The sequence below is a fragment of the Ursus maritimus genome, unplaced genomic scaffold, assembly GCF_017311325.1.
Source record: "Ursus maritimus isolate PB19 unplaced genomic scaffold, ASM1731132v1 scaffold_11, whole genome shotgun sequence".
Taxonomy (NCBI): domain Eukaryota; kingdom Metazoa; phylum Chordata; class Mammalia; order Carnivora; family Ursidae; genus Ursus; species Ursus maritimus.
The window spans coordinates 66,199,181-66,211,924 of record NW_024423453.1 but is presented as its reverse complement, the minus strand read 5'-3'; positions in this window follow the sequence as shown (position 1 = coordinate 66,211,924).

Sequence of the window (12,744 nt, the reverse complement as noted above, 5' to 3'; positions counted from 1 at the left end):
CATGGAATGCCTCAAGAAAAAGTTTTTGGGAAACGGTAATTCAAGGTTTAGGGGGCTCCCAGTATTTTTGGGTTGAACTTTTATCAAGTTACCTTTTCACCCAAACACCTTGTTTAGGTCCATTTTTGCCATGAGGAGATATGAGGACCTTTATCAGTTTGCTGGATACAGACTTTCATTGACAAGACCTTTTGGCCCAGAGAACATTACGGCTTTTGTATTCATTCCATCATCCCATCACATCAACAATGCAAAGTGAAAGCATATTTACTGGAATCATTATCTTTCCTTTTCTTTGACATTTCAAATTAAATTGAGTCTATAAAACTAAATATATACATCTAAATAATATTGATTCAATTAACATCTCGAAACTCAATTTTTTGGTATTTCTAATTTGTTTAATCTGTTTAGCAACAGTAATTTTATTTTATTTTCTTAAAGATTTTATTTATTTATTTGAGAGAGAAAGACCGCGAGAGAGGGAACACAAGCAGGGGCAGAGGGAGAGGGAGAAGCAGGCTCCTCACTGAACAGGGAGCCTGATGTGGTGCTAGGTCCCAGGACCCTGGGATCATGACCTGAGCTAAGGCAGATGCTCAATGACTGAGCCACCCAGGATCCCCTAGCAACAGGTAATTTTAAGGTTAATTAAGTAGAGTATAGGATATTTAAGAAATTTCTATAAAAAGTCAGTAATATATAGCAGATTTTATAGTTTATGCAAAATTTTATTCATTGGGGAGGAAATATGGTGGAGGAGTAAGGGACCCCTTTTTCAGCTGGTCCCTTGAGTCGAGCTGGATATCTACCAAACCATCCTGAACACCCACGAAATCAGCCTGAGACGCAGGAAGATACATCTGGATCTCTACAAACGAACATCTCCAGCGCTGAGTATTGAGGTGCTAAGCGGGGAACCATGAATCCATGCACAGATATCAGAAGATAAACAGAAGGGGGAGGGAGCCACTGTGCTCGGGTGCCAGGAAGCAGTAGCCACCTGCACTGGGGAGTGGGCCAACTCGCGGACTGGCACCCGCAAGAAAGCAGACTGACACCGTAAGACCTTGAGCCTGGGAATGAGCACGTGACCAGACTAAAAACCAGAGCTCCAGAGTGCACACTCGAACTAGACTGAAACCAGGAGCTCGGGAGCACACACGCGATCAGCAATCAGAAGGAAAATTGGAGCTCTGGAGTGCGCACGAACCACACTGAAACAGGGAGCTCAGGAGCGTGTGCACAAACAGGGGGCAGCTGGCAGTGTTAGAAGCACAAAGGACAGAGACGAGCCAGCCCTGGAAGTGAGGGCTGGGAGAGTGGCTGTGGGGCGCTCAAACCGGGATGCCTCAGGGTTTTTAGCAGCACCGACAGAAGCAGAGTTAGAGTGGCCAGGAGAACTCAGTGGAGAGCGGACTGTGATCTCTCTGTTCTGAGACAGAGGCTAGGATACGGCCACTGCTGCTGGGACTCTCAGAAGAGTCACAGAAAACCACCAGGGAAAGCCGCCAGAGAACAAAAGCCCAGAAATACTGGTTCACATTGTGCCCATCCCCATCCCCCCTCGCAGGGGATGGGGCAACTCTACCCAAACAGGGTTGCCTGAGTATCAGTGCAGCAGGCCCCTCCCCTAGAAGGCAGGCTGAAAAATCAAGAAGCCCATATCCCTAAGGTCCCTATAAAACAAGTGCACACTTCCTGGCTCCTGGTCAATAATTTGGGCTCTGTGCATCCCAGCAACCTCTCCTCATCAGAATGACAAGGAGGAGATATCCCCCTCAACAAAGAAAAGATACAGAGTCTGTGACCTCTGTCACAGAACTAATGGATATGGCTATAACCAAATTGTCAGAAATGAAGTTCAGAGTAACAATGGTCAAGATGATGTGTAGGCTTGAAAAAAATATTAATGAAAATATTAACAAGAATATAGAATCTCTAAGGGTGGAAATGAGAGCAAATCTGGCAGAAATTAAAAATTCTATGAATCAAATGCAGTCTAAACTAGACGCTCTGATGACCAGGGTAAATGAGGCAGAAGAACAAATTAATGAATTGGAAGATGGGATGGTAGAAGGGAAAGTTAAAATGGAAACTTGGCTCAAAAAAATCCAATCTCAAGAATGTAGATTACAGGAGATTACTGAGTCAATGAAAGGTTCCAATGTCAGAATCATCAGCATCCCCAAGGGGATGGAGAAAGAGAGAGGTCTAGAAGAGATATTTGAACAAATTGTACTTGAGAACTTCCCTAATCTGGCAAAGGAAACAAGCATTCATGTCCAAGAGGCAGAGAGGACCCCTCCCAAGATCGATGAGAACAGACCTACACTACATCACGTCATAGTGCAATTCCCAAATATTAGATCCAAGGATACAGTATTGAAAGTGGCCAGGGGGAAGAAAATCCTTACATACAGAGGGAAGAATATCAGAATAATGTCAGACCTGTCTACAGAGACCTGGCAGGCCAGGAAGGCTTCGCAGGGTATTTTCAAAGCTCTGTTTGAGAAGAACAGGCAGCCAAGGATCCCTTATCCAGCAAGGCTGTCATTCAGAATTGATGGAGAGATAAGGACCTTCCAAGATCAGCAGAAACTGAAGGAATTCGTGACCCCCAAACCAGCCCTACATGAGATATTAGGGGGGGTTCTATAAAAGTAAGAAGGCCCCAAGAATGATATAGAACTGAAATTTACAATCTATAGAAACAAAGACTTCACAGGGAACATGGCATCATTAAAATCATATCTCTCAATAATCACTGTCTATGTGAATGGCCTAAATGCTCCCATAAAACTCCACAGGGTTGCAGATTGGATAAAAAGACATGACCCATCCATTTGCTGTCTACAAGAGACTCATTTTGAACCTAAACATAAATCTGGACTAAAAGTGAAGGGATGGAAAACCATTTTTCATGCCAATGGACCTCAAAAGAAAGCTGGGGTAGCAATTTTCATATCAGACAGATTAGATTTTAAACTAAAGACTATAGTTAGAGATACAGAAGGACACTATATTATTCTTAAAGGATGTATCCAATGAGTGGATATGACAATTATAAATATCTATGCCCCCAACAGGGGAGCAGCTAGATACACAAGCCAACTCTTACCCAGAATAAAGAGACATATAGATAATAATACGTTAATAGTAGGGGACCTCAACACTCCGCTCTCAGCAATAGACAGATCACCTGAGCAGAAAATCAACAAAGACACAAGAACTTTGAATGATATACTGGACCAGAGGGACTTCATAGATATATACAGAACACTACACCCCAGAACAACAGAATACTCATTCTTTTCGAATGCACATGGAACTTTCTCCAGAATAGACCATATAGTGGGTCACAAAACAGGTCTCAACTGATACCAAAAGACTGAGATTACTCCCTGCATATTCTCAGACCACAATGCCGTGAAACTGGAACTCAATCACAGGGAAAAATTTGGAAGAAACTCAAATACTTGGAAACTAAGAACCATCCTGCTAAAGAATGATTGGGTAAACCAGGAAATTAAAAATCAGGTTAAGCAATTTTGGGAGACCAATGGGAATGAAAACACATTGGTCCAAAACGTATGGGACACTGCAAAGGCGGTTCTAAGTGGAAAATACATAGCCATCCAAGCCTCACTCAAAAGAATAAAAAAATCTAAAATGCAGTTTTTATATTCTCACCTCAAGAAGCTGGATCTGGAACAAAAGAGTAGGCCTAACCCATGCACGAGAAGGCAGTTGATCAAGATTAGAGCAGAGATCAATGAATTAGAAACCAGGAGCACAGTAGAGCAGATCAACAGAACTAGAGGCTGGTTCTCTGAAAGAATAAATAAGATCAATAAGCCCCTGGCCAGACTTATTCAAAAGAATAGAGAAAGGACCCAAATTAATAAAATTATGAATGAAAGGGGAGAGATCAAAACCAACACTAATGAAATAGGAAGGATCATTAGAAACTTTTATCAACAGCTTTATGCCAATAAATTAAACAACCTGGAAGAAATGAATGACTTCCTGGAAACCCATAAACTACCAAGACTGAAACAAGAAGAAATTGATTATTTAAACAGACCAATTAATTATGAAGAGATTGAAGCAGTAATCAAAACCCTCCCCAAAAACAAGAGTCCAGGGCCTGATAGATTCCCTGGGGAGTTCTACCAAGCATTCAAAGAAGAAATAATACCTATTCTCCTGAAGCTGTTTCAAAAAATAGAAACAGAAGGAAAAGTACCAAACTCATTCTATGAGGCTAGTATTACCTTGATCCCCAAACCAGGCAAAGACCCCATCAAAAAGAAGAATTACAGACCGATATCCCTGATGAATATGGATGCCAAAATTCTCAACAGGATCCTAGCTAATAGGATCCAATGGTACATTAAAAGGATTATCCATCATGACCAAGTGGGATTCATCCCTGGGATGCAAGGTGATTCAACATCACAACTCGATCAGTGTGATAGATCATATCAACAAAAAAAGAGTCAAAAACCAAATGATCCTCTCAATTGATGCAGAAAAAACATTTGACAAAATACAGCATCCTTTCCTGATTAAAATCCTTCAGAGTGTAGGGATAGAGGGTACTTTCCTCAATTTCATAAAAACCGTCTATGAAAAGCCTACAGTGAATATCATTCTCAATGGGGAAAAGCTGAAAGCCTTTCCCTTAAGATCAGGAACACGACAAGGATGCCCACTCTCGCCATTATTATTCAACATAGTACTAGAAGTCCTTGCAACAGCAATCAGACAACAAAAAGAGATAAAAGGTATCCAAATTGGCAAAGAAGAAGTCAAACTGTCTCTCTTTGTAGATGACATGATACTCTATATGGAAAACATAAAAGACTCCACCCCCAAATTACTAGAACTTATAAAGCAATTCAGTAATGTGGCAGGATACAAAATCAATGCTCAGAAATCAGTTGCATTTCTATACATGAACAATGAGACTGAAGAAAGAGAAATTAGGGAGTCCAGTCCATTTACAATAGCCCCAAAAATCATACGTTATCTCAGAATTAACTTAACCAGAGATGTAAAGGATCTATATTCCAGAAACTATAGATCACTCTTGAAAGACATTGAAGAAGACACAAAAAGATGGAAAAATATTCCATGCTCATGGATCAGAAGAATAAACACAGTTAAAATGTCTATGCTATCCAGAGCAATCTACACTTTCAATGCTATCCCGATCAAAATACCAATGACATTTTTCAAAGAACTGGAACAAACAGCCCTTAAATTTGTGTGGAATCAAAAAGGCCCCAAATGGCCAAGGAATTGTTGAAAAGGAAAAACAAAGCTGGGGGCATCACATTGCCGGATTTCAAGCTGTACTACAAAGCTGTGATCACAAAGACAGCATGATACTGGCACAAAAACAGACACATAGACCAATGGAACAGAATAGAGAACCCAGAAATGGACCCTCGGCTCTTTGGGCAACTAATCTTTGACAAAGCAGGAAAAAACATCCAGTGGAAAAAAGACAGTCTCTTCAATAAATGGTGCTGGGACAATTGGACAGCTATATGCAAAAGAATGAAACTTGACCAGTCTCTCACATCATACACAAAGATAAACTCCAAATGGATGAAAGACCTCAATGTGAGACAGGAATCCATCAAAATCCTAGAGGAGAACATAGGCTGCAACCTCTTTGACATCGGCCACAGCAACTTTTTTCATGACCCATCTCCAAAGGCAAGAGAAACAAAAGAAAAAATGAACTTGTGGGACTTCATCAAGATAAAAAGCTTCTGCACAGCCAAGGAAATAGTCAGAAAACTAAGAGGCAGCCCATGGAATGGGAGAAGATATTTGCAAATGACACTATGGATAAAAGACTAGTATCCAAGGTCTACAAAGAACTTCTCAAATTCAATACATGAGAAAAAAATAATGAAATCAAAAAATGGGCAGAAGATATGAACAGACACTTTTCCAATGAAGACTTACAAATAGCTAACAGACACATGAAAAAATGTTCAAAATCATTAGCCATCAGGGAAATTCAAATCAAAACCACACTAAGATACCACCTTACACCAGTTAGAATGGCAAAAATTGATAAGACAAGAAACAACAAGTGTTGGAGAGGATGTGGAGAAAGGGGATCCCTCCTACACTGTTGGTGGGAATGCAAGTTCATACAGCCACTTTGGAAAACAGTGTGGAGGTCCCTTAAAAAGTTAAAAATTGAGCTACCCTAGGATCCAGCAATTGCACTACTGGGTATTTACCCCAAAGATACAGATGGAGTGAAGAGAAGGGCCATATGCACCCCAATGTTCATAGCAGCATTGTCCACAATAACTAAATCGTGGAAGGAGCCGAGATGCCCTTCAACAGATGGCTGGATTAAGAAGATGTGGTCCATATATACAATGGAATATTACTCAGCCATCAGAAAGAATGATTACACAACATTTGCGGCAACATGGACGGGACTGGAGGAGATTATGCTAAGTGAAATAAGTCAAACATAGAAAGACAATTATATTGTTTCACTCATTTATGGAACATAAGAAGCAGGAGAAGGAAGGGAATAATGAAGGGGGGGTAAACAGAAGGGGGAATGAACCATGAGAGACTATGGACTCTGAGAAACAAACTGAGGGCTTCAGTGGGGAGTGGGTGGGGAATTGGGCTAGGCCAGTGATGGGTATTAAGGAGGCCACATATTGCGTGGTGCACTGAGTGTTATACACAAATAATGAATCATGGAACACTACATCAAAAACTAAGGATATACTGTAAGGTGACTAACATAACATAATAAAAAATTATTTTTTAAAAAAGAACTGTCTGTCAGGAATGATTTAAAATAAATTATTGCATTAAAGAAAAGGTTTGAAAAATTTTTTAATTCATTTAGTGACTTTTAATCCTTATGTTAACATGCAGATTAAAACACTAGTTCAGAATCATGCACTTGAAATTCAACTACTGTCAGGTAGAGTTGCTTGTTTTTGTATTTTTGTTTTTTGCTGTCATAAAATACTGGGTTTTATTTCTATTAGCTTTCACACTTTTCTTGCAGAGGTATTTCTTTAAGGTATGGTATTTTCATGGAATAATAACAGGAATATCACTGTGTCATACATTGAATATGTATGCCATTACTTTGTATCTCAGAAAGTAGACTAAAAAGAAATTTTTAGAAGCCATTTTTTTAGAAAAGATTTTATTTATTTGATAGAGAGACAGAAGAGAGCACAAGCAGGGGGAGTGGCAAGCAGAGGGAGAAACAGGCTCCCCACTGAGCAGGGAGCCAGACTCGGGACTTGATCGTGAGGGATATTGCCCTATAATTTTCTTTTCTTGTAGTGTCCTTAACTGGTTATTATATGAAAGTATTGCTGTCCTCATAAAATGAGTTTGGAAGTATGCCCTCTTTTCTATTTTTTTTGGAAGAGTTTGAAATGGGTTATCATTAGTTCTTTAAATGTTTGGTAAAATTCACTTGTGATCATGTGGTTCTACACTTTTTTGTTGTTTTTGGGCAATTTTTGAGGATTAATTCAATCTCCTTACCAGCAATTCATCTGTTTAGATTTTCTATTTCTTCATGATTCCATCTTGGTAGGTTGTATGTTTCTAGGAAATTTATCCATTTCTTCTCAGTTGTCTAATTTATTGACATATAATCTTTCATAGTAGTCTCCTATGATCCTTTATATTATAAATCGAAGTTTTGGATTATGTTAAATGATCACTTAACATTTTTCAACCATGGGATATTTAAACTTGCTTAGTCTACATTCTCATGGAACTAGTCACTTATTTGTCAGTAAATAACTATAAATAAGGAAAAGCAAAAATCAACACAGATGTCTGGGTCACCAATATGGAAACAAATCATCTCAATATTTGGGATTGAATGGCCAGTTGACCCAGGCTCTTGAGAGTTGGCCAAGAGGTCAAACAAGTGTCTGTAGAAGGTAGAACTGTGAACATGTGTGATCTAACAGCAGGTCTAATCACTAACATATTTTTGAAATAATGATGAGTACAAATAGTATTGCAAGATCTATGCAATGACTGTTACGTGAGATCAAAATATTTATGGATGACAAAATTAACTGGCCTTCAAGAGGACAAGATTTAAAGTATTCGTTTGAATGAAGGGTAGACGCTTTGTGTTTGCTAAAAGATGAGGAAAACACATTCTTGGAATGCTTTGAAGTAAAGGATTTTATTTCTAGATTCGCTTACTGGGCAGACATATTTAATTGTATGAATAAGCTTTTGAATTTCAAGGTTCTAAAGTCACCATTTTGAATACAAATAAAAAAAAATGACAAACTTTCTTGGCCAAGCTGTTAATATGGAAGAATATAGTATACTCCAAAACCCTTGCAAATTTTCAAATACTGAATGAAGTACCTTTTCAAAATGGACTTGAAATAGACAATTCTCAATCAATATATTTGAATAGAGAAATCTGTGAAACCCCTAGAAACACTTCAGGATCCTTACAAATGCCTCCACCTCCCCACCCCCACTCCAGTCTTGATTGCATAAAACTTAATCATAGACACACAATTCTTTTCTCTCTGATATAAACTGTTTTGAAAATATCTACCTACCCAAAAATGAACTTGCTGATCTTAGGACGAAACTAACCCACAATTGAAGTAATTCAAGCTTAGGAGAATTCTGGTACCTCCTGAAAGAAGTCTATCCTTACCTTATAAAGTGGGCTCTGAAACTTTCATTCCTTTCTCAACAATATGTTTTGCAAATTGAGATTTTAACACTTTTAAGTATTAAACCAAGAGACAAAATGAGTTACATGTCAACATGACATGCATATTCTCTTATCAAAGAGCACTCCACAGTGGTTCTTATTCTAACTTAGCAACAACAGTTTTCATTCTGATATGTCTTTTAATAGTTAAAAACAACTATAATTGGCCTACATTTCAAATGTATTTTCTTTGTTTTATAAGGCATTAATAAAGAACATGTGTTACTATAATACGCATTTCTGTTTAAATATTTTAATAACTGTATTTTGATATACTTGGTTGCTTTTGTAATTATATATCTATTTTTCATTCCTTTAAAATCATTCTGAATGTAAAAAAACCTAAATATAGGGGCGCCTGGGTGGCACAGCGGTTAAGCGTCTGCCTTCGGCTCAGAGCGTGATCCCGGCGTTCCGGGATCGAGCCCCACATCAGGCTCCTCCGCTATGAGCCTGCTTCTTCCTCTCCCACTCCCCCTGCTTGTGTTCCCTCTCTCGCTGGCTGTCTCTATCTCTGTCAAATAAATAAATAAAATCTTTAAAAAAAAACAAAAAAAACCTAAATATAAAATTATCATATGATCCAGCAATTCTATTTCTGGAAATACCCAGTCAAATGACCTGAAAGCATGGTCTCAAACAAACATTTGTATATTCAAATTCATAGAAACATTACTGACAATAGCTAAAAGGTAGCATCAACACTGTTCATTGACAGACAAATGCATAAACAAATGTGGTATACATATATAATGGAATATTATCTAGCCTTAAAGAAAGAATGAATTCTGACACATGGTACTACATGGATGAACCTTGGGAACATTATGCCCACTGAAATAAGCCAGTTACAAAAAGACAAATATTTTATGATTCCATTTATATGGAGTACCTAGCTTAGTCCAATTTATAGGCACAGAAATGTGGAAAACGGTGGTTTGCAGGGGTGGAGGAAAGGAAAAATGTGGAGTTAGTGTTTAATGGGTGTATAGATTCATTTGGGAAGATTTAAAGAGTTCTGTGAATGGATGGTGGTGATGATTGCACAATAATGTGAATGTACTTAATTCCACTAAACAGTAAACTTAATAATGGTTAAGATGATTAATTTTATGCTGTGACCACATGCTCTTACCACAATAAAAAAATATTCTGATAAGAATAAGTTTTATTAGACCGCCAAAGGTGGTGCTGCCACAAAACAGTTTAAGAACTGGGTCTCGGGGTTGAACACATCCTGATGCTTCTGGAAGTTGGATGTCTTTTTAGTAGAATGGATTCTGTGTAGCACCGTGTTCTTAACACTCCATTCTCTTTTTCTTTTCTTTCCCTCTTTTGATTTTTAAAGTATTATTTCACACTCTAAAATTCACCAATTTAAAATATACGTTTAATGAATTTTGGTACATGTATACAATGATGTAAATAATGTCACAACTAAAGTATAAAACAATATAGAACCTTAAAATATTTCCTTGATTGCTCTAATCCCTTATGTGCACCCCAGTGGTAGGCAATCACTGATTGGCTTTCTGTCACTATAGAGTTTCACTAGAATTTCACATAAACAGGATAAATGGCATGCAGGCCTTTGTGTGCCACTTCTTTCACTTACCATCATGTTTGAAAATTCTTCAATTCACAGTCTTGTTTATGTATTAAATTCATTGCTTAGTAGGTTTCCATTATAGGGATATACTGAAGTTTGTTCATCCAGTCACCAGTTGATGGACATTTGGGTTGCTTCCAATTTGGGGCTACTATGAATAATGCTTCTATGAACATTTATGTTTACATTGTTGTATGGACATATGTTTTTATTACTCATACTTATGAGTGGGAATGTTGTGTCATATGGTAAATATATATTTAACTTTCTAAAGTACTGCCACATAGTTTTCCATGTACTAGTTTCTCTTTCTATGAGTGTTCCAGTTACTCCACATCATCACCAACACAGTATTGTCAGTCTTTTTAACTTTAGTTATTGCAATGAATGTGCAGTAGTATCTCATTGTAGTTTTCACAAGTAGTTCTCCGATGACTAGTGATGTTGAACATCTTTTCTCTCTTTTTTTTTTTTTTGGTGATTTATATATCTTCTTTGAGAAATGCATCTTCAAATCTTTTGTCTCTTTTTTATTAGTTTTTTTTGTCTTTTATCATTAAGTTGTAAAAGTTATTTCTATATTATGGACATATGCACTTTGTTAGATATATATTTTTCAAAAATTTCTTCCAGTCTGTGGCTTGCTTTTTATTACTTTATGCCTTTTGAAGAGAAAAAGGTTTAAACCATGATGAAACACATTTTATCATTTTTTTCCTTTTATAGTTTGTGTTTTTTGTGTTGTCTTTACGAAATCTTTGACTAATCCAATTTCATTAAGATCTGCATTTTATTCTAGAAACTCAGTAGTTTTAGCTTTTACACTTAGATCTACAATTCATTTTGAGTTAACTTTTGTGTATGATGTGAGGTAGAGGTCAAGATTCATTTTTTTTCCATAGAAATATGCAATTCTTACAACATCACTTAGAAAAGACTATCTTTTCTTCTTTTTAAATATTTTTCCAGAATTTTTCCTATTTATTTATTTATTTAATTTAAATTCAATTAGCCAACATATAGTACATCATTAGTTTCAGAAGTGTTCCATAATTCAATAATTCATCAGTTGCATATAACACCCAGTGCTTATCACATCATGTGCCATCTTTAATGCCTATCATCCAGTTGTCCCATCCCCCCACCCACCTCCTCTTCCAGAACCCTCAGTTTGTTTCCCAGAGTCAAGAGTCTCTCATGGTTTGTCTCCCTCTTTGATTTCTTCCCATTCCGTTTTCCTCCCTTTCCCTATGATCCTCTGTACTATTTCTTATATTCCACATATGAGTGAAACAGTATGATTATTGTCTTTGATTGACTTATTTCACTTAGCATAATCCCCTCCAATTCCATCCACATCAAAGTAAATGGTAGGTATTCATCCTTTCTTATGGCTGAGTAATATTCCATTGTATATATGAACCATATCTTCTTTATCCATTCATCTGTTGAAAGGCATCTCGGCTCCTCCCATAGTTTGGCTATTGTGGACATTACTGCTATGAACATTGGGGTGCACGTGCCCCTTTTTTTCCATACATCTGTATCCTTGGGATAAACAGCTAGTAGTGCAATTGCTGGGTCATAAGGTAGCTCTATTTTTAACTTCTTGAGGAACCTCTATACTGTTTTCTAGAGTGGCTGTACCAATTTGCATTCCCACCAACAGTGTAAGAGGGTTCCCCTTCTCCACATCCTTGTCAACATTTGTTGTTTCCTGTCTTGTTAATTTTTGTCATTCTAACTGGTGTAAGGTGGTATCTCAATGTGGTTTTCATTTGTATTTCCCTGATGACAAGTGATGTTGACATTTTTTCATGTGTCTTTTGGCCATTTATATGTCTTTTTTTGGAGAAATGTCTGTTCATGTCTTCTGTCCATTTCTTGACAGGATTGTTTGCTTTTTGGGTGTTGAGTTTGAGAAGTTCTTTATAGATCTTGGATACCAGCCCTTTATCTGTAATGTCATTTGCAAATATCTTCTCCCATTCCATGGGTTTCCTCTTAGTTTTGTTGACTGTTCCCTCTGTTGTGCAGAAGCTTTTGATCTTGATGAAGTCCCAAAAGTTCATTTCTGCTTTTGTTTCCCTTGCTTCAGGGGACATGTCTTGAGAAGTTTCTGTGGCCGATGTCAAATGCGTATATTCTCCTTTAGGATTTTTTTTTAAAAGATTTTATTTATTTATGTGACAGAGAGACAGCCAGTGAGAGAGGAAACACAGCAGGGGAGTGGGAGAGGAAGAAGCAGGCTCCCAGCGGAGGAGCCCGATGTGGGACTCGATCCCGGAATGCGGGGATCACGCCCTGAGCCGAAGGCAGACGCTTAACGACTGCGCTACCCAGGCGCCCCCTCTCC